Source organism: Cupressus sempervirens, chromosome 7 (genome assembly GCF_028749045.1).
Source record: "Cupressus sempervirens isolate cs-2001-9-10 chromosome 7, ASM2874904v1, whole genome shotgun sequence".
NCBI lineage: Eukaryota > Viridiplantae > Streptophyta > Pinopsida > Cupressales > Cupressaceae > Cupressus > Cupressus sempervirens.
The window spans coordinates 187,577,093-187,603,074 of record NC_143124.1 but is presented as its reverse complement, the minus strand read 5'-3'; positions in this window follow the sequence as shown (position 1 = coordinate 187,603,074).

Here is a 25,982-nt window from a genome sequence, read left to right as displayed (position 1 = left end):
GTATTAAACTCATTTAAATGATTTGCAATAGATCCACCTTCTGGCATTTTCATATTAAATAAATGCTTCATGATAAATACCTTGTTTGAAGCAAAGGGCTTTTCATATAGTCTTGCTAGGGTTTTCATCAACTCTTCTTTTTGTCTTCACTTTTTAAATATTAAATGCCGTTGATGGTACTAGGCATAATAAAATGCTTCCAAGTGCCTTTCTATCCAAAAGATCCCATTCATCATTTGACATAGATCCCTGATTCTTGGCTTTTCTTTCCAACAGCTTCCATAAATCCTTCTAATAAAGATAATCTTCCATTTGCATCTTCTATAAGTAGAAGTTCTACCCATTAAACCTATCAACCCTCAGCTTACCCTCATCTGCCATTGCTCCCACTCAATTGTGAGACTCCCACTCAACCGTGAGACTTTCTTGCAAAGGATAGCTGAAAGACAACCTCACTCTAATCCCACTTGTTAGGATTAGACCATGGATAGAAATAAAAATTACATGCAAATATAACCAATAATAGAAAATAATAGAACACAAAGAAAAAGAACACAAGACACCAAGATTTAATGTGGTATACCCAATCCCTAGGCTATGTCCACCAAACAACAAGTATGATATTATTACAATCTAGTGATTACAACCTAATTACAATCCATAATCCCTTACATCTCAATACCGCTACAAGAAGCAATTTTGCATCACAACATAATTAAAAATACCTAACCTTAAACCCTTTTATACAAGCATTTTATGTCATTTTAGGTTTACAACATGTTGGGCATATGTCGGCCATATGTTGGCTATAACATCAGCCATGGCCCCCAAAGAATTTATGATGAACAATAATTTCCTTATTAGTCACCACAAAATAACACTACTTGCTAAGAGATTGAAAAGAAGTTTGAAACTTTAGGATGCATCAGATGATGAAAGGATAGAATTAGATGAAAACAATCAATTTAAAGTGGTAATCCATAATCCTTCATCTGATATTGAAAACCTATGTGACAATATAAAGAGTAATGTAGATTTGTCAAGTTTTCAACATATTGATTTTGATAAGTTAGAAAATGGAGATAAGAATAACATTGAAGAAGCCATTTATGATATGATGGATACTTTTAAAACCAGTCCTTTAGAGATTGCTAACTCATTACCTAAAAGATTATATGAAAGAGTTGAGCATAAATGAAAGTTTAGTATGGAGATTGAAAAACAAATTAGGGAGGCTACTTTAGCTCAAGTTATTCTTGACTATGATAAGAAACAAATCACAAAGGCTGCACAAAGATACAAAGGGATATTTTCTCCCAAATAAAGAGCATTTCATATTTTGAGAAGTAGAGTTGAAGAGGTGGTAACTCAGAGAAAATTACTTTGGAAAATAATCTATGGGTTGACCACACAAACAATGGAAGGGAAGAAAGAAACATAGGTATAGACGAATGAAATAAAATAACTGAAGGATGAAACATTTGAGGAAGATGCACAAGATATCAATGTGCCAAGTACTAGTCCTACACATGGAGAGAAATATAGTCTATTAGAAATGCTTTAGAATAACTGAGAGGTAGTGGGGGGGGGGGGGGGAGTGAATCAGTTATTCAAAGTCCAAATGTCTTGATAAAACTTTTTCACTAAGTATAGTGAGCCCATTAAACTTAACCATACATCCAAGCTAAAATTTCTTCTTAGCAAGTTACTGATAAATCAACATCAAGGAATAAGACATGAAAAATCAACACATAACACAATGATTTATGTGAAAATCTAATTTGGGAAAAACCACCAGTAACATGCTACCCCTTTCTCGCTCTTCTAAAGTGATGCCCTATGAAAGGCCTACCCTATTAAAGGTTATAAAAAAACACTATTAAATTGATGTGGGATTATCTTAGGTTGACTTGTTATCTTGCTCATTTTTGTTCATTCTATGAGATGGTGCCTAACAGTTCCTTCATGTGCCTAGTAGTTCCTTCATGTGCCTGGTAGTTCCTTCATGTGCCTAGCAGTCCTTCATGTGCCTAGTAGTTCCTTCATGTCCCTAGCAGTCCTTCATGTGCCTAGTAGTTCCTTCATGTGCCTAGCAATTCCTTCATGTGCCTAGCAATCCTTCATGTGTCTAGTAGTCCTTCATGTGCCTAGCAATTCATTCATGTGCCTAGCAGTCCTTCATGTGCCAAGTTACCCAGTGTATGCCTAGTGACTCTTCATGTGCGAATTTACCTAGTGTATGCCAAGTGTTTCTTCATGTGCTGAGTTACCTAGTGTATGCTGAGTGTTAGCATTTGGACATGATTTTTACGAGCTGACTTGCGAGATTTATTTTCGATCACGATATTTATGTTAAGATCTTTTATTAGGATGTGTCCAAACTATTGTTGGGTCAGCCCTCCTCTAATGTAATGTTCTATAATAATCCATAAACCATTTTGGCAAGTATATATAGAGTTTTTAGGCTTAGAGTTAGGCAAGTTTTTTAGAAGAGGAATTCTGAGAGCAGAACTAAAAGTGTGAAATTACAATTGGATCTTTCAATGTGAATATATTGTAATTGGTCGTAACCCAAAAGGCTTTATAGATGGGCATTTATGAAGATGTTTTGATGAATCAATAAAAGTATTTCTCTCTTCTTCCTCCTTTGGTTTTTGTTCCTTATGTTAACTCTTGTAGGGTGGTTTGGATAGTTGGGTGAGCCTTTGGTCCTAGTTATTCATACCTTGCCTACGTCATAAATGAGACTCAGTTAAGGGATTTCAACCACCCTATTAGAAGTGGGCATGGTTAAAGGACTTTACAACATTCACTTGGAATGTCACCTTGTTAAAGGATTTACAAAATGGCTGTTAAACTAACCTAAGTCCATAGAATTTTTTCCTAACTTATACAATTGCTATAGACTAACAATTAGGGCTTTTGATCTGATATAACTCACAACATAACTTGTATATTTTTGATCTCAATTTAGTTCAAAATTTTCTTGGCTTTTAGTCTCTGCAGCTCTGACTGCTTGTCCTTCTTTCAAGCTTTGTCTCTTTGAGTCTCCATACTTGTTTTGCCAATGTAATCACCTCTATGGTCACCTATTGAAGTATAGTCTCTGTGCTTTGTTCTTCCCTCTTGATGTCTTCTCCTTAACACCACACACTCTCTCTAACCCCCCTCTACTTCTTGACTTGTAACTCCTTAAGTTGAAGTCTAGAATACTTTTGCCACTCTAATCTTCCCACTCTTATTTTGTGTTAAAATGGATTAGGTAAGATATGATGTATCTAACCCTTATCTTGTTCCTTCTAGAAACATCATGTGAAATCCACCTGTATTCTCCTAAAAATGGTTAACCTAGAATTCTGTGCCACCAACTCATCATTCTTATCTTCCATCCAGTTTACAAAATGTAAGGTAACAAACTTGTCAGCTCAGATCTAGAAAATCTTTGACTTTTCAAATAATGTAGTAGCTCAACACTATTGACTTTCTGATGCTCAACACATACTGTATTACTTAGCACTTATAATGGATTCACTTAGCATCAACTAAGTTTTACTGATGCTTGACAACTATTATATTTTTGTCTAGCTTGGCACCTAAACTTGCTCAACACCTTCTATTTCACTCAAAACACACTAGATATTGTATTTGCTCGAACACTTACTAATGATCTACTTGGCATGAACTAACTTGCTCAACATCCACTAATGAATTTAGTCAAGCTTTGTAGATAGTTTTGTTATAACTTATTCTTCTAGAGTTTCTAAGTGTAGCCAACCTCTGTATCTTCAAGTGTATTATCAATACATCATTTTACCATTGTCTTAATTGATCCTCATACTTCATTACAAAACCATAACTCAACCTTTCCCTTAGGTGCTTTTGTTACATCTTATTGATTAATCCTTTTCATCAATCAACTAAGTGATAGTACTTGGATCTTATAAGCAATTGTAATTCTAGAAAATAGTAGGTTTGACATCAGTGACAAAATGATGATTGAAAATATTACTTACCAAAAATCTCCCTTCTTCAATGATGATCTTTTTAATTAGATTTCAACATAGTCAACATGACTTAGTGACTTAGGACAGGATTTTGAAAGGTCTTAGGCCTTCTTTGGGACACTCTACTTTCATCCACCAACAATTTGTGGATGACACTATCTTGGGGGGTGAAGCCTCTATCCAGGAGGCTAGGACTTTCAAAAGCATTCTGAACTCCTACACCAGTGGCTCAGGACAGGCTATCAATTTGGATAAGAGTTTAGTTTTCTTCCTCAATACCCCTATGGAGAGGTAGAGGAAAATTGCTCGCATCCTAGGATGTGGCATCGGGTCCCTTCCAGTGACTTATCTTGGGCTACCTCTTGGAACAAAACCTCCAAATTCCTTTTGGATCAGCATTATAGAGAATTTCAACAAGAAACTTGCAGGTTGGAAAGGGGCCACCCTCAATCAAGCTCGCAAATGCTCTCTAGTTAACTCTATTCTCCAGAACCTCCCTACCTATGTCCTCAGTCTTCTTAGGATTCCGGTTAAGTTTGCAAAAAGATTGGAGAAAATTTAGAGAGATTTCCTCTGGACAGGGACTGATGACCACAAGAGATACCACCTGGTTGGCTCAGATTTAGTCTGCTAGCCCAAAAGCCAGGGTGGTCTTGGTATTAGAAAAATTTCTCACCTCAATAAATCCCTTTTAGCTAAACATCCTTGGTACATCTTCCAAAGCACAGGTGTTTGAAGGGATATTATGGCTAAAAAATACTTGGGTAGACTGTCTCTTGATTCCATATTTCAAGGGGCTGAGTTGCCGATGGGGTCCCATATTTGGAATGGAATCTTGAAGGTCCTCCCCCTTGCTAAATCCAGGGCAAAATGGAATGTTGGAATGGGAGACAAAATCCTTTTTTGGCAGTATACATGGTTGTGGTAGGAACCCCTCATTAATCACCCCATATTTGGTAGGTGGGCTGATCAATTTATTGACAAATACGATTTGATGGTAAGGAACTATAGAAATGGTAATGAATGGCACAATCTAGCTGAACTTTTGCAGGACCTCAAGCCTTTAATGTCTTCTCTGAATGCCATCTTCATCAACCAGAATGGTGACTCTTTAGTTTGGGGAGATTCTTCAAGGGGCCTTTACTCTATGGCCACTGGCTATCTATCCCTTGTGAGGAATGAGGAGAAACCTATCTGGGCCAAAGCCTGGATCCCTGGGCTTACACCTAAGATAAACATTTTCTTCTGGCTCCTCCTTCAAGATAAAATCCTCACCTAGGATAATTTAGCCAAGAGAGTCCAAATATTACCTAATAGATGTTGCCTTTGTAAGCAAGATCTAGAAATAGTTAATCATATGTTCATCCACTACCCCTTCTCCTCCAAGGTGTGGAGCCATCTGACTACTAACCTAGACTTCAATTGGTGCCCTCTAGCTAGCATCTAGGATTTCTTTAGTCAGTGAAGAAGCCACCACCAAGGTTTGAATTCTCAGTTATTGAGCTCTTGGATCCTCCCACACTTTTATTGGGGAATATGGAAGGAGTGCAACAACAAGATATTTAGAGACAGAGAATCCCTTGAGGTTATAATTGCTAAGAAAATTGAAAGCCTTATGACAGAGAACTATGCCATAAACAGAGAAGGAGACATAAAGGTTGGAGGGAACAGTAAAGCCAGGAAAGATGATAGAATCAAAAGAAGATAGGAGGCTATTTGGTCTTTTCCCCCCGAGAACTAGCACAAAGCCAATTTTGATGGGATGGCTAAGGGGAATCCAAGTCCAGCTGGATGCGGAGGTATTATAAGAAATAGTTCGAGAGGTGGAATTGCTACTATCTCTTCCCCTATTGGCCACCAAACCAATCATCTAGTTGAAGCTAGTGGCCCTAGCCTTAGCGATTGAGTAGCTATGGCTTGAAGGTGATTCCTTAAATATAATAAATTTCATTTTAGTAGTCACTAAACCCCCCTGGACCATCAAAAGCATTATTAAGGACCTTAAATTGAACTTAAGGAAATTTAAAAACTACCACCTCAGCCACATCTTTCGTAAAGCAAACACAGTCACTGGCTGGTTTGCCAATAAAGTGGTTGCTAGCAACTTGGTGATGATGTGGGGAAGCAATAATGATTTTTCGATAGCGATGATTGAGCTAATCCAAAAGGAGCAAATCCATGGCACCAACATAACGTCTTTTTAATGATGATTGGAATTTCAAAATTGTACTTCAAAAAGGGATTTATTTGGAGTTATGCAGAACACCCTCCGCTCCATAATCATGTGTACAAAAGACACAAGTTGAAGGAAGCTAGAAAAAATTCCATAAACATGTGCAAATTCATTTTTTCTCTTAGCACCTTCTGCTACTCTGAACTCAACAATACTGCTAGTGGTTTAGGGTTTGTTGAGCCAAAAATTGCAATGGTGGGAGAAAAGATTAGAAGAGAATCATGGGGCAAAGTGAAGAGATGGAAAGAGAAGAGGAAGGTCTGGAGAAAGCTCCAAAAGGGAGGCATAACTAAATTCATAGAGAAGCTTCATGGATTTGATGTGGGGGTTACTAAAGCTATGGTTGATTCCTGGCAAAATGGCAGGGTCAAAATTGATGGTGTTTCCCACCAAATTTCTAAGGGTCTCATTATGGAGGTGACTGGCTTTTCTCAGGATGGCCTGAACTTCTACAAGGACAAGAAGATTTCCACCAGTGCTATCAATGACTTTGTTAAGGATGATAAGGAGAAAATAAAATTGGCCGAGATTGACACCTACTATGATATTGATTCCATCAAAAAGTTCTAGAGGTATGTTCTCAAGATTATCATTGAATATGTCACTCTTGACCCTAGGTTTGATAGAATTAGGACTCATCATTTTGTTCTCTTAAATCATTTTAGACACAAAGTGAAAATTTCTTTTCCTTTTTTCATTCTCACCTCCATGGCCAAGAATATAGAGGGGTTCAAGAAATGCCTTGTGAAATATCCTGCCCTCTATTAGGGTCTCCTGCTTCTGATTTATGAGTTCTTGAAAACCCAAACTAGAGGTAAAACCATTGGGGTTTTGGGAAATTCCTCGAAGGACACTGCCAGTTCTAACTTTGAGGATGAGCTTGAAGTGAAATCAAAGAAAATTGACACCCCAAGAAAAGCTATCCCTGTTACCCATGATCCCCACATCCCTAGCAGGAAAAGTCCCAGATGTCTTCCCCCTATCCCCCCCTCTCCTTATCCTAAGGATGTAAAAGAGGCCAGTGATGATGATGTGGAGTCTGATACAATGCCTGAGGAGGAGGACTTGGAGAAGGTCAAGGATAGTGAGGTGGAAGAAGATAAGGGGAGAGATAATGATAAGGAGGAGGTGACCCCTATGGACCCCAAGGTTAACCCCAAGAAATGAAAAGTGAACCAAGCCCTACCCCAAGAACATCCCAGTGACCTTGTTGATGTTTCCCCCAACCCCACCCCACCCAATTCACCTCAAGAGGCTCCTATTTCACCCTCGGAGGAGATGATTGAAATCTTGGTTGAAAAATGGGGGGAGGTTATCAGAAAGAACTAGAGGAGGGCCTGGAGGAACTTCTATGGGGACAAGGTCAGTTTGGCTATTGTCAAAGAACTTGCTAAAATCTAGGTGCTGGAGAACCTTGATAGAAGCACCCACTATGACGAGCTCCTTGACCTGGCTCTTCTAGTTATCTCTGATAATGTGCAAGAAACTAGTTTCAGCTTCTTGAACAATGCAAAGAATAGTCTGATTGACAACTTTCAATCCATCAAGTGGCTTTTTCAAGAAATTTAGGCTCTAAAAGATAGGAATAACTAGCCCAACAACTAGGATACTGACAAGGACCAGAAAGCCAGAGAGAGTACAAACTAGGTGGGTAGCTAAGAGAAAGACAGAGGCCAGGTTTCCAGAGACCATCAAGATGATAGACTCACCCAACTTGAGAAGAAGGTCCAAAGGTTGGATTCTATCCACCAGATAATCACCAAATAGATAGTAGAGACCCTTCACACCTTGAATAAGAATATTGTCAGTCTGGGGGATTATCTGACTACAATTGGCCTTAAAAGGGATGCAGAGAAGAACAAAGATCAAGGATTCAACTGGGATGAACTTCAGAAAGAGGCCAATGACCAGGTAAATTAGGGGAACTAGATGAACACTCTTACCAGGATTTAGAAGGATGTGGCCTGTTAGAAGGACAATGATGCTGCAAAAAAATTGCAAGCCATGGACATGGATGGCCACTAGCTTATTTGCTTGGCTTTTCATTTTTGTCTCTGGCCTTTGTACTTTGGTTTCGGGCCTTCTTTTGTTTCAGGCCTTTTGAGGTAGCTTTTTGTTTGTTTAGACTGTTTATTCTCACTCTTTATGCTGTAAAACTTTGGGTTTCAGGATCTCTATAAAACTTATTTTACCTAATCAAAAACATGACTTGGTGACTATTGAGGAAATTCATGATAACTCTACATAGAATAGAATGTCAATCCATTGACTAAAGAGATTGCAATAGGAATCCACTAATACAATTATTTCATGCACAAATCTTGTATTGGTAAGGATTGATGAATCTCAAAAGGCTGAGATTACATCCACTGAGATGTAATAGAAAGATGGATCTATTGTGCTCCCACATGTTGTAAAAGTTAAGGAGAAAGAACCAAATGAACAAGCAATAGATCAAAGTGTAACCTTGGAACAAAAAGGTGAACTTAACCAAGCCCATTTTAAATGTTTACTATTGCCACTAAGATGAATATGGAGGGAGATAATAGATCTACACTATTAACAATTTTACAAGGCTTAGGGTTTCCAACATTTGTTATAATTGGCAAAGAGGGTAATAAAGAGAAAGATGATAAGGGAGAGAATCCTACACTCACCTCACTAAAACCCATTGAAGATCAAATAGAGGTTGAACACAAGGAAGATGATAAGATGACTGCTAAGATAGAGGAATATGTAACCATATAGAAATTGGTAACTTTATAAGTCACTACACCTCTTCCCAACAACCAAATTCTTCAGTGGCCGAGTACTCGAGCTACACCATTGCAAATATCAAGGCCAACTACCATTACACCTAAGGGTGATGAGACTACATCATCTAAGGATGTGAGTTTGGATGAGGTGATTTTTCTACCCTAATTCAATGCAACAACAATCAAAATTAAAGAAATGGTTGTTTTTCAAGAGGCTCTCTAGAGGAAATCGAGGCAAGAAATCTTGATAAGGGAGCATAAGAAAAAATAGGTTCTATGTGATGATAAAGATATTTTTGTAGATTCTTTTTATATTTTAGATTCATTTTCCAATAAGCCTATTTTAGAGAAAATTGTACATATATAGTTGATAAGATTAAGGATGAAGATATAGAGACAAATGTAAAGCTATTGGAATAGTTTGAAAGGAAATTTCACACTAAGGTTATGGACAAGATGTCTAGTGCCATTGCACTAAGACAAGTTGATTTATCAACTAAGATGGAGAGTGCAAAGATAGTTTTGGATAAAAAAATTTCTCTATACAAAAAATTATGTAATGTTGATATCTTTACTAAAAAAACTCAATAGTCAATTGACCAATTGCAAGGAGATTTACAATTAATAGGTACTACATTGAGGCAATCTCCTAGCACTAGTCAAGTTCATTTTCCAAGATTGTTGTTGACAAAGAATAGGCTTTCCAAGTTGCAAGAAAAGGATGCAAATATTAGATCAAATTTGATCACCATTTAGTACATGTTGATCCCACACATGGAAGTTTTTTAGAATGAACTAGTCTTTGCAGAAACATTGTTGAAGAAAGATTCACATCTTTCTACACAAGGTGGTCTAGTAGATATGGCAGTGAATCTAGAAATATAGATTCAATCTTTACATGCAGCCATTAATAATTGGAATTATACTTTTGGAATTATAATGGAACCTCATAAGCCATTTTTAGACAAATACACTATAAATGTACCACCAAAATGACATAAGTGTCAAAAAGGGGGGATTTTGAAGATTTTGTAGAATTTTTTTGAGGTAAATATCTACTCAAAAGGAGTTATAGAAATGAAATGAAGTATTTACTCAAGGGAAGATAAAGTATGGGAGACAACATTTTTTGCAAATTTAGAGGTTTTGAAATTTTGTATAAAAGTTGAATAGAGGTGATATACTGTCTAACTTATGAGCAAAATAAGATTATAGATGACATGACAAAGCATTTTTTCCACTCATATCAAAGGGGGAGATTGTTAATGTCATTATGGTTTTGACAAAATAGTGACCAAACACTTAGTCATTATCTAGCAAAGAAAAGTGCAAGCCTAGTGCATAGTGTATTGCAAGAATAAGCCTCCATACAATATGTGACAAGTAATATCACAGTTAATGTTGAGTATTAGTATGTGTTGAGAAGTTAGTATGTGCCAAGTCACTTAGGTATTGAGAAACTATAAGGAGCTAAGAAAACAATGTATTCAAAGTGATTTAGGTGTTGAGAGAGAGTGAGTGTTGAGCCATTCAAAAGCTAACTATCAATATAAAGAGCATAGTGAAGGTCGAGCATCAAAGTTTATTGATGTCAAGTTACTAGTCTTTGACATAGATGTTTGTTATGGCACAAACTTCTATGTAAACCATTTTTGGCTAGCACAAGTCATGTATTTATGATATTAAGAAATAAGGATCCATTCCTATGATGAATCCCTATTCCAATACATGCAACCAATCAAATAAAGGGAAGAGTTAGGTGGCAATAAGGATCAACCACAACCATTGATTTTAATTGACAATAAGGAGAGGAATTTTAAAAGCATATAGAGAATTTTAAGGTGGAAATGATGGTTAAGTTATGGAACTATAATGAAAAATCCATTTGAGAAGAACAAAGACAATAAGTGAAATGGTAGAGAAGATAGATCCAATTAGGAGGATCAAGAGATAACTAGTAAAGAGGAGATCTGGCATCAACCAGCAAGGTGCTAAATGAAGGATCTTGTGCTGTATCATTCTAATAGGTGATATAGAGTAAATATCTTAACATAGTAGTCCTAATAAATTTTTTTAAATCTCATAATAGAGTGCTTACTTAGTTGTGAGTTTAAATCATTTAATCTTGAGGTGAGACGTAACAGTCTTGTAAGCCTTTAACATGGCAGACCTTTCACAATGTAGATCATAGTTTATGATAAAAAATTTGTAGCCATATTAGGCCACACTTTACAACTAAAGTATTGAATATTTTTAGGTATCATCCCCACCCTTGTTTCACCTTGTCCTTGAAGGGTTTTTGGGTAACCAAAAACCTATGTGTTATGTGTTAATTTACTTTATGCTTTGGATGTGACACATGGTTACTTATTTCAGTTTACATGTTAAGTTTTGAGATGGAAGTATGGTGAAAATTTTGAGAGGTAAAAGTTTCAAGTGTTGATTCACCCCCCTTCTCATTAATTATTTCCCATTGTTATTTCCAACAATTTATTTGACTCAAAATATTCTTGTGCTCTCAACTTAGCTAATTTAGTCAAAGTGGTGAAGTGATCATCAAATTGTTCAATAACCTTGTCTAAATTTTCTTTCATGTTTGATCCCTACAATTGTAAGGTGCAAGAAATATTTTTTGTAGTATATCTAGTGTCAATTCTATTAGAGTAATTAGACATTTCCTAATTAACACTATTCTACTTAAGCTAAACTTTAGGCATATAATAATTAATTTTTTTATTAATTATTATTATGCAACCTAGGATGGACCTTTTTTGGGTTTCGATCTCCTCCATAAGGATGATCTCCCTTTTTAAATTCTAATTCATTTTTTAATAACAACAATTTATCTTTTTGATCATCAAGAATATCTCATCTATGGATCTAGCAATTTTAGCATCCATAGCTTATGCTTCTCTCTTTTTGATAGGTATTTGCACGTAGGAGATTCTTGGGAGCTATGGGGTTTATATTTAATCACTTTCAATATGGTATTAAAGATCCAGATCTTCATGCCCCTATTATGTTGTTGAGATATTTGGCATTAGTTTTTAGATCTAAGCTTTTAGTAAATTTTTATTGGATTTGGGGTGTCACTAATTCTTGAGAAACTTTTAGTAAAAATGGACATCACCATTGAGCTTAGAGTGCTTGAAAACTTGCATTTCCATATAAAATATGTCTAGTTGGGATGCTATTGAAATATGAGGTAAATGCCTTTTGCATCTAGGCCATATTCACCTAGGCACATAGTCTAAAGTCGAGCTAATTTTTGGTGAAAATCCAAAAATTTAATTGCAATTTTTTATAGTTAAAAAAATTCAAAATTTTGATTTTTTCAAAAGTTGTTATCCTTGTTATTGTGCAAGCACATATATTCATGCACATGCATCCTATTTGGTTAGTACACCTCTATTAATAGGTACCATACCTACCCTAATCTTTGGTTTGAAGTCCTACACATAGAGTATTCTGGAGGTATTTTTGGGTTCTAGGATCAATTTTATGGGAGCAAGAGTCTTTGTTTTTGTAGGAAGTGTGTGTTTTTCTCAAAATCCCCAATTCACTTTTACTAGCCCATGAAATTGGGGGTTGGGCCAGGTAATTCCTTGATGAAACCTCTATCACATTCACAAAAAATGAGATTGGTTGTGTCATCCTTGGCTCACACCAAAATCTCACAACAATGACACTAGTACTCCTACTATAGCCCCTTGCTAGACATGTCTCCTGCTCTCTACAATTTTTGTCATTTTTTCTTGGGATCTACTAATGGTGAGATGTTGAATTTGATGGGCATATTTTTCTAAGAAAGGTTAATTGTATAAAGTTTTTATCATAGATTTTGTGGAAATTTTTTGTGCTAAAATTTAAACAATTGTTTTGCCTATTTAAAAGGCAATTTCATGCTTGTGACAGGTGGTTTATAAGGAGATGTAGTGCTAACTCAACATAGATAATGTTTTTGTGCCCCATATAATGTGCCAAAATATTTGGAGATTAAATATTGGCATGAGTACATCATCCGTGAGCTCATCACATGTTTGTGTACCCCATACTTGCATAATGTGCAGGAATATTTGTTTAGATCCCATAGGTGATCTTTCTGATTATCAATTTGTATTTGAGGAGGATGATGCATGTAATGTGCATACATAGGCTACACATCCTAACATGAGAGAGGAGGGCCATGCAGAGGCATGGAATCCTTTTGTGCTGGTATGTGTATACATTTTTTTAATATGGAATATGTGATTTAAATTTAATCTTTATAATAGAGTAATTTTAACCCGTACTAACTTATAAATGTATGTGATCTTCATGAAAGTTTTGTTTATGATTGAGGAGGAGCTCAGATAGGTTGATAATGTCATGTTCTTGGTTAGGTACATTGTATTATGTTCTCATTATTTTCCTATTTGATATTGAAGCATATATGGTTTCTAATCTTTCTTTTCTCTTGCAAGTATCACCTGCCAGTGAGGGGTAGAGTGTAGGGGGTTAGGAAGAGCACATTGACAAGGGAAAGATAATTAGGTGTTTCTAAAGTGATTAAATATTGATGCATTCTTGTAAAATATTTGTAATAATGAAATTTAATTACATTCTTTATTGTATAGGGCATGGCTACTAGTGATGAGTCAAGATTTGACATCACAGATGCTCTAGTATTTCCATTCGCAGCGAGAGCCCCATCGTATGTATAAGTATAATTTATTTGTTATTTTACTTATTTTCATAAAAAAATGCAAAACTAATTTCCATGATATTAACAACTAGGCTTTTGTATCTCATAGGAAACACTGAGTACACATGAGGCTGGATGTCAAACTTTTGTATCTTTGCTCATGCAACCATTATATCCAAAAGAAGAGTAAAAAAAGGTAAGTTTTAGTTTGAATTCTTGATTATATATTATAAACTTAGTATGAAATGAATTATAATATTATAATTTGAGTTGTAGATCCATCTAAAAAACATACTTGAACATATACATGCCACAACCAACTAGGTTCCAAGTATCTTGACATATGAGAGGGCTCCTAACCAACACAAGAGGTTGACAAGAGAGGTATTTATGATAAATCTTCATTAAAAAAAAGATAATTATGAATTTGAGTAATGTAATGTTAGATACATAGAATCATATAAATTTAGTAGTCTAACATTGGGTTTTCCTTTTTTTCTTATGTGGGAGGGATCCAATCCACCTAGTTCAGTGAAGATGCTACATTTTGATGATCAACCAGCAACATAAGATAGTATAGTTTTCATAGGATGTATCATGAGACATTTTGAGATGGCATATGTCATATTGTATATAGAAACATTGATATTATACGCACTTTGATGGCATGATTAGCCATATTTTTTATATGGATCTATGTATTTTGATATATATTTGCATAATTTGCCTAATGTTACATGAACATTGATATATATATCTATGTAATTTGTCTATGGATACATGTATTTTGATATATATTTTTCTCACTTATATGCACAATGATATACACATTAATTTAGTATAGTATTGTTCAACTTATTGTGGATCATGTGTATTGTTCATCTTTATGGAACATGATTCATTTTGATTATGCTTGTTGTATTTGATTCAAATGCAATAATTTGTGAAGAATATTTTAACAACTGTTATTATCAAATTTTGATGCAATTTTTAATTTGAAATTATATCATATCTATTTAATTTCAAATGATCTCTGAAATCCCTTAAGATGTCCATAGTTAGCCAAATCCATGGCCAATTTAGTCTTAGGAACTCATCTTTAGTGCTATGAGACATTTTAGTATGTACTAGTCACAAACATTATTGGGGCTTTGTGGTAAAAATAGGGGTGTCACTAGGTTATTATAGATCTCTGCATGACTATCCTATATAGCATATGAATTTTCACCAATATCCCCCACAAGCTCTAAGTTATGACCCTTAGAAGATCAACCTCCAAACACACTTAGAGCACCTTGGAGACTATTTTGTATGGGGTGGCTGTGAATGTTTAAGGCTCTCCATGGCTAGAATAATTGTGTCACTATGATTGGGCTGATGATTGGCTACAATAATTGTGTCACTATAATTTTCTCCATGGCTAGAGATAATGACACTAATTATTTGATGCCAAGATTAGTGGCTTCAGAGTTGTGTAGTGATGCACCAATGAACTGAGACACACTGTAAGTTTTGGCATCAAGCGAGATCATTGTGCTAAATCCAAATGGAATGTGATTTATCCAAAATGAGATAGGGTATTGTAGACCTCAACATGAATATCCTATAGCATTTGAAATTTTACCAATAACCACGATGAGCTCCAAGTTATGATCCTCAGAGGATCGACCTCCGAATGCACTTAGAACATCTAAGAGAATCTTTGGTACAAGATGGCTAAACATGTTGGAGGCTCTCCATAGTTGGAATAAGGGTGTTACTAGGGTTCAACCACCCATCCAAAGCCAATGGCATTGGTGATTTGATGCCAAGATCATCAGTTTCAAAGTTGCGCAGTGATACACCAATGAACTAAGGCACACTACAAGTTTTGGCAACGAGCAAGATTGTTGTGTCAAATTTGAACAGAATGTGATCTCTCCACCTTGGAATGATCATCCTATAGAATTTTAAGTTTCACCAATATCAACCATTAGCTTTGAGTTATGACTCTCAAAATATCAACCTCAAAACACACTTAGGTAACCTTGGAGACTCTTCAGTACGGGGTGGCTACGAATGTTGGAGGCTTTCCATGGCTAGAAAAAGTGTGTCACTAGGGTTAGTTTTAAGTAAAAAAATATTTTTTAGTTCCCTCAAGCATTTTTATTTGGGCATAGTGCAAGTTTGGTGTTAGTATTAATTAAAATCATCATTTTTTAGGTCCCTCCACATAAATTATATTAAGTAAAAACAACTTTGTTTCTTACATTAAATCAACAAGTTTTTATTTACAATATCTCAACTATTTCATCATTATTACATTAATACACAACTACCAAAAATTGTACTGTCAAAAAATGAATAGATTTTTCCTTTGTTTTCTCCTTATTTGGTTTTTATCTTCATGTATGGCTACTCTTCATGATGTACCTACATTGACTAGTAAATTTGGACCTTATTTTCGATGCTTTTATGTCAATATTGTTACTCAAAAATGTTGATACCTACTGTCATTAAACTAGAGTCAAAATTTTGATGACCAAGATGGGTGCCAATATATCGATGACAAAAACCATAAAAAATTATTGCCATTGGTATCCCATGGCAACACGAGACAACTAGTTTGGACCATCAAACTATCAACAACTATGAGAGATGGTTTGACGAGTATTCCACATCATCGATGGCAAGATGCATCAAACTATCAATGGCCTAGAGATATGTTTTGAAGGATTTTTCATACTCCTAATAGTAGGATGCCTCGAACTATCACTAACCTGTAGAGATGTTTCAACAGGTTGCTTATACTATCAACAATAGTAAATGTCAAAATAGTGATGGTAATTAGAGTATTAAAACAAAATGTAGTAGCAAGAAAAATTCTATAAAATAATTGATATTCAAATAATTGCTATCAAATATGACATTTTAGACATCATTTTTTAGGCATGGCTTGTATCTTTATTTTAAGCATATTGGTTTCGATTTACAAAGAGCTACTATTGATAAATGAAAGGTTGCATGAAGAAGACTTACAACCCAAAATCACACTCCATCTCGAACTATTAAAGGAGACTGGTAATCATTTCAAAGAATTATTGATTACTTAGAATTTCTTATACATCCAATAGTAGCAAGTTTTGAACACATTTTCAATGTAGCATGTCAATCATCAATATATGTGAATAATGCACATAGTAGCAATAAATAACAAGATTGAATTAGAGAACTATGACAACATAAGTCTAGTTATGTCAAAGCATATCAAGGAGGGCTTTGAATTAGAGAACTATGACAACATAAGTCCAGTTATGTCAAAGCATATCAAGGAGGGCTTTGAATATGAGAGTGCTTTTAAAAAATGATAGTGACAAGTTACTTCATAGGGTCATTCGACCATGGAAAATAATCAATTTTTTTCATGATGTATACAGCATGACCATTGTGGAAAATAAAAAATAAACATCATTATATATCATTGCCATTGGTTATGACAATAACTACAATAAAGTAATGATGCACACTTTTTATATACTAACAAGGGCATACTAATGTCTTCACAACCTGCAGAATTCTTGACCTTTTTATCTCAATATAGACATGACTTTTTCTATGACAAATTTTAAGGAACTTGGAGAGAATAAGGATCTTGGGGTTTCTTTTTTTTTTTTTGGCAAAATAAGGATGATAATAAATTAAAACTTGGAAGAAAATCTTGGTATCATCTAAATAAACTCTATGATCTATGGTACCTAATGCTCTCATACCCCTCTAATCTTGGAGTCATCTTTCATCCTATGATCTACATTCATTCACCTTCATTTGACTTGTACAGATTCATAGCTCATACTTGTAGAGAGTCTCATAAGATATTGATAGTAACAAAGACAGTATAAGAAACCTAAAGCCAATAAACTTAGAAAATTAATATAATTTCATATTGACAATCAAATACTTTCTCCTCCTTGGTGGACAAGTGTGGTACACAATCTCTTGTGAGATTAGCTCCATTTCTACATACAACTGATAGAGAAAGCAACATGTTGTCCATTTCTATCAGAGAAGTAATTGGTAATCAACAATAAATCATAATCTGCATAAAACTTAAAGAGAAAGTAGCATGTTGTAATTCATAGTACTTATGTTAAGGACATTTTATGGTGTTCACCTAGAACCTACTATGTTCACCCACTAAAAGTAAGTATTATGTTGGAGACTTCAAAGTTCGAGTATCCCCATGATCTCCAATAATGACAATAATGCATGTGAGAGTCAATAATGACATGATAAAAAAAAAGTTGTAACTAAAATGATTTTAAAGGGTTTAGTTTGAACTTCACTTGGTTTTGAGAATCCTTTCATATTCTCTACTTAACAAGGCTAACCACATGTAGGTGGATGCTCATTTGTCCTCTTTCCCACAATAATCACTCTAAATTCCCCATTAACAACTAAGTAAATATTTGATTCATTCACTTTAGAAGTATATCATTTAATCATTATAATCACATAACATACATTAACATGACATACAATTAATCAATACATATAAAAATTCATTAATAATTTGTGAACACATCAATCATTATATTCATATAACATTCATTAACGCAACATATAATTCATTAATACCTATAAACATTCATCAATAATTCATGAACATGTCAATCATTATAATCACATAATAAAATTCATAAAAATCCATCAACATTTATCATCAATAAGAAACATTCATAAAAATCCATTAATAAGCAACATTCATCATCATAAAAATCCATTAATAAGAAACATTCATAAATATTCATCAACACATTCATCATCAAACAAGGTTTTTAACATTCATTTGTTATTTTATTTTTTATTTTTTTGAAGATAAAGGCTAATAGGCACTCCTTGACTATCTTTGGCATCCTATGGCTCTTGTAGTTCTTATCCTACAACATGAGGCTTCCTCTTCTTTCATCGAGGACAAGGTTGATGCACCCCTACAATAAGAAATAAATGGGTTTAATTCTAAACTTTTTTTTTAATGTTATAAGTATTTCATTAATCTAAAGAACATAATAGGGATTTTTCTTTACCTAATAGTGCCACATCATCTACTATCACATTCTATTCAACCCCAACCTCAACATGGTCAACACTAACATCACACTTTGCATACTAAAAAAATATCACTTAAAGGTTGCTCCAATTGCAATTTAAGATGTTAAATTTTATTAATAATTACATGATTAATTTGAAATAGAAATTAGATATATACTTGTGTCATTGTGATGCACATTGAGGTCTTCATCATGTGTACGATTTGTGCCTTCATCATCATGAGTAAGATCTGTGTCCAGAATAGTAGGCTATAGTGAAATGTCATGCACACATTGTTATCATTGTTCAAAATTATCATCAAATAGATTATTTGTCATGAAATTTTCAATTATTGTTATTTCTCATTTGGCCTATTTACCTATGTGTCAACCACTGCACTAGAAACTTCTACACCTGTTTGGCCATTGGAATCTATGTGGTGGCAAGAAACCACCACTTTATAGCCTTGCTTGAAGCCAATTTGTTTGTCCTCTTCTATGGGTGCTAGATTAAATTCAATGCCCTACATTTTTTGCATAATATTGTCAATAATTAATGTATTTTTATTTGTAATTTTATTTTAAAAAAATTGATATGAAATTTCATTTACTATTGCTTATAAGGTGTGAATGAATTTTTATATATCCACCTGAGCCAAGATGGTGTTGACCAACCTTCTTTTTCCTAGCTTGTGTTGCCTTTGATGTGTCCTGCAACCTATATATGTAAACTTTGAAAAATGTTAGAAAAATAAATTATATAAATCCACAATCAACATAGCTGATCTTCTTTGTTAAACTCTTTAACAAGTTAACATTTGAAATAAAAGCACAAACTCTTGACTAAGATGCATTCTATATTTGGAGTACAACTTACACATTGCTAACATCAACACATTATATAATTTCTTTTATGTGTTAGATATAATAACTTATAAGGTTTAACTCATTAAGGAGTGTCTTGTTTTTATTTAGTGAATCAACTTCTATATACTTAAGAAAAAAGTTACAAATATGACAATGTATGAATTCTCATAAAGATTTCTAACATTTTTATATAATCTAAAAAAATTCTAACATCAAGATGAAAATAATATATATACAAGCTAATTTAGTGCAAAGTTTGATGCATATGGATTATAGAGATATTTTTAGCTAATTACTTAACATTGATGAAGGAAATTCTAAATTTTTCCTTAAACAAATATGTTAATGGCTTCCATCACTTCACATTGGGATGAGCTGATAGTATGTTGAAAAGACAAAGACAAATCATGAAAATGCAATTCCTTTAAAATGATTTTTAGTTGTGGTAGAAAATGCATCACATTAAAGTTTTCTCTAACCTCCTCTCATTGTATTTACATATGTTCATCATGACACTTCTTTTAGGACAATGCACTAACCTTCTTATAAATAACATGTAATGGAAAAAGGCCTCACTACTCAATGTTAGACAACAAACACTATAAAAATAAAAAATAACGAATACAATAAATCAACATTCTTTAAAAAAAAGGTGACTAAAGTTTATGAGACACATAGTTATTTTTTTTCCAAGTGGTGGGTTAATTCCTTTATCCCTTAGTTTCTTCTCTTTCACATCTTCAATGATTTCATTCCAGTCCAACTGTGGAACCATAGGAGGATGCTCATACTTTGGGTTAAGATTTAGAGCTCTTTTGAACTAGTCTCTCATAGTCTTTAGATGTTTGCAAGCTTTTTTTTAGAAGTTGGGCTCTGTTCAAAATATTTTGACCAAAGAACTCCTCCATAGTTTTTATGAGATGATCTTTTAATTTAGGGGCTTGCTTAGTTCAACTTTTAACAAAAAATAAAATTGTAAGATAAAAAAATTAGTTCAAGGATGAATGAAAAAATGTAGCAACCATTTATATCAAGCTATGTACCTTTTACGTAATGTGGTCCCAAATATCTTCAATGTTAAATAATAAAAAAAATCATTTCCTACAAAATCATCACCACACCATTAGTCAAAAATAAGTTATGAATAAGTAAACTACACTTACACTCTAAATAATTACAATTTAGAAGCTTAGGCAATTTTAAGGGAATCATATCTTTCTTGGCCATCAACAATGATGTCTCCAATGATCCAATACAAGTAATACGAGCTACTCTAGGAAAGGTTGGTAAATTATCAACAATACTAGTATTAGTTCAATCATCAGCATGAAAAGGTGTACTTGTCACATAAAAAAGTTAATCAATGTCATAATATATTCAAATGAACAAGAAAGTAGAAATATTATCATATTTAACACATAAAAATTTGTAGAAAAGAAAAGATTTACCATCTCTAGTTACAATAGGTGTGGATGTTTGCATGCTCCTTGTTGTCAATCATGTAGTCAACAATCTCAAAGTGCTGGCCGATGTCATGGAAGTAGGTGTATGGAAATCATCAGGACCTAGAATATATATATATATATATATATATATATATATATATATATATAATGTATTTGTCATGTCCCTTATTTTCCTCTAATAGAATTTAATAATAAATAACAATGGCATCACTATCAGGAAAATCTCTCCACCCATGAGTCATTCCAAATAAATATTATCAAGTTGAGGGTAAGCATTATACCACTATAAGAAGAACTAGACCTATAGCAATATATCATGAGCAGTAGATCATCATATCACAATAAGCATTATTTGAAAGATAATTGCATATGTACAACACCATATGGCCAATGAACATCATACTGAAAATAAAGAGAACAATGATTTAGTTGCATAAATAGTATTAAATATACCCCTAACCTTGTTTTCAAATTTCTATTTATAAGATTGACACATCTAAATGAAGGCCAAACAATCAACCAAATTACCCATCATTAGAAAATGACTAGTACACAACCAAACTTGGTAAAATAGGAACTAAAAACATAACCAAGTTTTCTACCAAAATATTTACTAATTATATTTACTACAATATTCACCATGATGAAATACAATCTTTTTTCTTTTAAAGTAGTTGTACTCTTTTTTAATAGACTTAACAAATAATAAGAGATGAGGGAAGATGGAAAGCCCTTCTCGTAATGTCCTCTATTTAGCTATGTTAGGAAACAGGGACAATTACTTCAACTTCCCTTTCTACTATGCTAATTGAATGAAAATAAAGCAATTAATGAGACTTAAAACAAAAATATCCTATTTTTGATATGAAATCAATATATGCAAATGGAAATAATCATAATCTGATGGAAATATTGTCATTGATGTCAAAATAATTTAGGTGATTTTTAGAAGATTTAATTGATATCAAAAGTATGCTTATTAATAAAATTTATATCAAGAACAACGTATACATTACTTGGCATTTGAGCATTGCAAATAAGTATGAATACACCAATCATAATTGAACTTGGAGGAAAAACAGATTCCCTAAAGAGTGCATTGAAAATTATGATATGGAGTGATATGTTCCTCACACTAACCAAGAAAAAAATCATCTATAGTTGTAGAAATAAAAATAAGATCCATTTGTCAACAAATACAATGCACTACTATTGGAGATAGCAAATGAAGGAGAGAAACATAAGAAAATGCAAACCAAGATGGAAACAACTGATATTAATAACAATCTAGTAGATTGAACAATCAACATTAAAGATCACATAAATTAGGAGTGATATGTATATATACACTAAAATTATATTTAAAGAGTCTCATTATTCATTAACCAAGAAATATAGAGCAGAAGAAATGAAGAGAAGACAACATTAGGTACTATGTATTAAATGAGAGAAAGAGAAATTTTATAAATCATATGTTGAGTCACTTCAAAGCCAACAAATAATATAAAAGACACTTTCGGTGATAAGCCATATGACCAATGACCAACTATTATTTACAACACACATATCAAAATCATATCATCACAAGTGAATGGACATGAAATTAGCCAAGAGGATATACATTTAAGACTATATCATCATAAAGGTTCAACACTTATAATTAGAAAAGATATATGAGTTTTCCACATACAACAATTATATTAAGTATCAAAGAATGAATACAACTAGTTATTTAAAGGAGAAGAGTGAACATGACAATAGTAATATAAAATTGTCAATAATAATCATGAAGAAAATAATGTCCCTTTTGATGATTCATAATTGAAATCACATACCTGTAGGACGTACACTAGTACTCTTGTTAGGTGGAAGAATATGATGTGGTCTCAAAAATTCCTATAACAAAACATACATATTGTGGTTTTTGATCCATAAATTAGTATAAAACATATAGCTTTATTGAATGATTGTCATAGAAAAAGACTCATTGTTGCTTACTTCTAGACAATGTGCTCTATGACACAATTCATTTCTTATGACCTCTTTTCCTTCTATTGGATTTGGATCCATCACAAGCCCAAGAATTTGTAGATTGATGTTCTTTAGGGTCTTTTTACATAGGCTAATAGGGTCACTACTATATGTGATGTCATCATCACATAATATAGTGGCTGCTATATCAATAAGTAATTGTTGTTGTACAATTTATTCCTTTCCCTATGAATCAAATTGTGACAAAAATATCGGTAAAGTAGTCAAAACAAGTCCAAGACCTTCACAAAAGTAACATAATAATCTGACATTTTATAAAATTAAAATTTCATTAATTTTTATAGAGAAGGTTTACCTACAATGTAGAAGGGGTGGGAACAACATCCCTACCTCTATCATCTGACGGCATGGTCATGTCACCCTGTGAAAAAGAATATATATAAAAACATCAGCCTAATAAAAGGAATTGTCCACTTAGCAAAAAAAATGATTATTAAAATGGTATATTGTATATTAGAGTTTTAATTGGAAGCAATTAGTTTAAATTTTACATATACAATACTTACAAGTCCCATGATAGTAACTTCCTTTGTATCTATGGAATTCAAATTGTAATCTATTAGCAACTCTTCCCCTTAACTTATTGATTTTATTGCACATACAAAAACATGATTTCCCTCATGTGCCTTGAAAATGCAATTGGGTCACTTATTAGTTGATCCAGGACACATATTATTTATAAAACCTACAATGTTCCCTATTGCTTTTGGCCTTCCATCAATGTACACAGCAAGTCTTTTACTTTGATTAGTTTCTTTCTATTGTTGATAATTTCCTAACAGTGCATACCTATGCATACCTTTTTTTATATTGAACTATCCACATCTAGTTTAGTAATTGTAACAAGGTCCTACATGTTAGATCAATTCAACAACCTTGTTATAATTGACCTTTTAATGATGATGGATCTATGTGATATATCCTATCATTAACACAAAAATGAGTGTTAATCAGAGGTAATTCCTTGGATAGCCATTCTTTCTCAAGGTGTCTGTACCTCAAGGGGATATTGATGTCACCCTTTGTCTCATCATCATAAGAACATGACCCCCCTTGAGAAAGGAAAAATTGCATGCATTTATTGAATTTTCTTTTAATCTTTTTTGCTCTAGTTTGTCTCTCTTTGATAGACCTACTACATGTCTCACTATCCTCTTCTATTCCTACATTTCCCTCACTTTAGGAAAACAAATCTAATAGATACCTATTTGGTGGTACCTGGAGCCCATCAAATGAGAGATATAGTTGAAGGAACAAAATATCATGATAAAAAGTTTGCCTAAAGTTAATGTCAAAAGTAAAGAGAAAGAAACCATGTAATAATCGTATACCTCCTAATGAATGTCACTTTATATGATCCTCATTAAAAGGGTATAGTTTCCTGCATATGTAAATCATTTTTCTTAAGTTAGTTACAAATTACATGATACTTATGCTACAAAATATGCATAGAACATAACATGAACAATATGTATACATCACAAAAAATATAACATTGTATATTTTTCAATTGGTTACCTCCACAAAAAAATATATTATAAGTAATTAGCACCTAATTTATTTCTATTGATCATGTTATTGATCATCTTCTTCATCCATCTAATCATCATGAACATCATCACTATTGCCATCATCATCCAAATTGTCAAAATCATCACTATGACCATCGTCATCATCATCATCATCATCATCACCATCACCATCACCACCATCACCATCATCATCTTAACTAGCACCACCATCATCAATGACATAACCATCATCATCATCTCCTTCTCCATCTTAACCATAACCATCATCTCCTTCTTCATCTTCCCCATCATCAATATCATCATCTCCTCCTTCATCTTGGCCATTATAATCATCATCTCCTCCTTCATCTTCTTCTTCAATCACATTATACATTATTGGTCTTCATCTTGGATCATTTTTAATGACAAATGACCAACCCAATTTATGTGGAATGCCAAAGTAAAACACTTTCTCACATTGGCTTGGAAAAAAATAGAGCTCATTTCCAACTAGCTCAAATGACCTTGTATTAATCACTATAAATCCATTAACATATTCAATAACAATTCTATCAAGATCATTTTCATCTAGTCATAGGTTGTACCATTTGACACCTAATAGAACTTGTTTGAAGGAATTAAAGTTGGACTCAATTATATCACTAAAAATGCCATAGTATTTGTTTTCAAATTGTTGAGGATGCATGCCATTTCTAGATGAAATATTGGTGATCTTAAACATTGTAGTTATCCTAGAATCCCAAGTTCTCTTAGTCTTGTCCACCTTTTTATACAAAATTTATGGCCATTGTAGTACATAGCTCTGTGGTACTTGACCTATTATTTTTCAAACATGTCAAAATTATGCATCCATCTTTGAGTTGATATTAAAAAAATGGGTCATGATAGATTAAATTATACGTACCTTTCCACCTCTTAAACCATTTTCTAGATCAATTACTATTGGCATAACATTGGGATCTCCATTATGATGAGCTTCTTTAACCAATGAAGTAACACCTTCCCATGTTAATGAGTGACCATTTTGTTTAGATTGTTCAATCTATAAAATCATCTAATCAAAGATTGTTTGCAATATACAAATGAAGCGCATCCTAGTCATGAGAAACTATATAAATAAATAGACTAGTTAGAAACAACTTATATTGATGATGGATAAGAATTAATTAGTTCTACAATAACATCTTATAATTACCTCTCACTTTCCTCAATCTACCTATCCCCATCAAGTACTCCCCTTCAAATCTATTAATGGAGTTGGGATCAAATGTGATCTATATGGATCTTTGATGCAAACTTGGGAAGATATTCACTAGTGTAAA